Source organism: Caloenas nicobarica, chromosome 32 (genome assembly GCF_036013445.1).
Source record: "Caloenas nicobarica isolate bCalNic1 chromosome 32, bCalNic1.hap1, whole genome shotgun sequence".
In the NCBI taxonomy this organism is placed as follows: domain Eukaryota; kingdom Metazoa; phylum Chordata; class Aves; order Columbiformes; family Columbidae; genus Caloenas; species Caloenas nicobarica.
The window spans coordinates 1,602,238-1,604,442 of record NC_088276.1 but is presented as its reverse complement, the minus strand read 5'-3'; the positions used below and the strand labels follow the sequence as shown (position 1 = coordinate 1,604,442).

The 2,205-nt window shown below is 43.6% G+C and overlaps 1 pseudogene; it reads right to left on the bottom strand.

The window, feature by feature from the left end:
* Positions 1-544: 544 nt before the first annotated feature.
* LOC136000349 (olfactory receptor 6E1-like) lies at positions 545-1,677 on the bottom strand (annotated as a pseudogene).
* Positions 1,678-2,205: the final 528 nt, after the last annotated feature.

Here is a 2,205-nt window from a genome sequence, read left to right as displayed (position 1 = left end):
ATGGTTGGGGTCCTTCCCCAAACTTCCCATTGTAAGTCCTATGCAATCCAAAAATATTCTTCCCCTGCGTCGCATAATGTGTCCTACACCCCCAGGCAACAATTCTCCTAGTCCAAGTGATGATCCAGAGAGTTGCTCTCAGTGACTCCTCTTGATGGGTTTCACTCCTGGACAATGAGGCTGATGGCTCTCCCAGGGTGGCCCTGGGACAAGATGTTCATTCCCCAGAGCCTGTAATTTGGGTTCCGACTTCCCACTGAGCCTCTGTGCTCTTCTTGGTTTTGGAGGTGGGCTCTTGATGAGCTGGTGGCTCCCCAGTGATGGGGCTGAAAGCAGCTGGGACAGGGTATTAACAGAGTTACTTCTCCTGCCATTGTTAGTGTCTTCTTCGTGTGTGCAGATAAGCTTCTTATCACTTAACACAATCCAACAAGAACATAAATCTCCTGAGGTATCTCTGTCTGGAGGCTACATACATATGCATTGGTATTATCTAACATATGATAGCAGATCACTGGGATTGCTGTCCAGAAATGCCTCATGATTAGGGGAAAAGCTGTGCTCTTGTACGGGCAACAGCTTCATTCAGGGCCAGTATCACAGCCTTGTTTCTAAGACTGTAGATGAATGGATTTAAGAATGGGTACAGGATGGTGTTCAGCAACACTACAATGCTGTTAGTCTCCAAGGAAATATGTTCTGAAGGACATGCATAGAGAACAATACAGCTCCCATATGCAATTGCCAAGGTGGTGAGATGAGAAGAACATACAGAAAAAGCTTTTTTCCTCCCAGATGCTGCTGGAAGATGTAGAATACAGAAAAGGATGCACATGTAAAATGTCAGAGTTAAACATAAGGAACCCAGAATGACAAATGATATGAAAACAGAGTCTATTTTCCAAAGCAGGCTGGTGTCAGAGCAGGACAGTTTGAATAAGGGGGAGTTGTCACAGAAAAAGTGATGGATCTCATTTGAGCCACAGAAAGTCAGCTGCGAGAGGATGACCAGGCGGTAACTCAAGAGTGTGAAGCCTGTGACCCAAGTAGCAACAACCAGGTGGATGCAGAGCTGAGGCTTCATGATGGCAGCATAATGCAAAGGTTGGCAGATGGCAACATAGCGGTCAAAGGACATGACAACTAGTAGAACAAACTCTGTACAGCCCAGGGCAAAATAGAAATAGGATTGGGCAAAGCAGCTGCTTAGTGAGATTGTTCTCCTCCCAGAACCCAGGATCACAACCAACTTGATGCTTGTGGAGGATGTAAACCAGATTTCCACGAAGGCCAGATTGCCAATGAAAAAGTACATGGGGGTTTGAAGGCGGTGATCTGCATACACGAGGAAAATGATGGTAGCGTTCCCCATCACTGTTGTCAGGTATATGAGCAGAAAGACCAGAGAGAGTATGAGCTGTAGTCTTTGATCAAGCCCTGAGAAACCCTCTAGGATGAACTCAGTAACTGCAGTTCCATTTTCTGAGCCCACGTTGAATTTCGGTTCGTCAGGCCGAGACAGGAACATGGCAAAAAACAAGTGTGATAATTCCACAGTCTGGGTGAAAGGCTCCCCAAAACTTTCTGCTTCTTTCCTTTCTTGCAGTCTTCCTATAGTACACAGATAGAGGACTTCAAGCACTTCTCATACCCTGATTTTTCTGTATCAAATTTCATTTGGAGTTCTCAGAGAATTTGTTGTCTTCTTTCTACCTTTTTAAAACACTCGTAAAGAATTCTTCCTTCATGACAGAGGATTTTAAAGTCTGTTAGCTATTTTATCCCATTCCTGGCAAATTCCAAATTCATGCAGGTCTGTTGCAAACATCTGTCACACCTATGTGCCTAAGTCATCTCTTCTATTGCACAAATGCTAAACTATCACATCAAATCAAATCAAATCAAATCATATCAAATCAAATGTACGTCGAAAGATTTTCTTTCTACTTTTGAGTACTTGCCTTTTTGGACAAGGAATCCCTGAGTATCTATTGATTTCAGAATAAGCAGTATCAAGCATCTCTTTCGTAATCCCGTGCTTTCTTCCACAGCTTTGTGCTCTTTGTTTCTTCAGGAAAGGGGAGGGCAGAATAGGCACCAAGTATAACTCATCTTCTTTAGTACTCTAAATAATGACTGAAATTTGTTATGGTTCCACCCGGTCTCATCTGACATCCATCTGCACTGAAATGCAGTTCCTTCCAA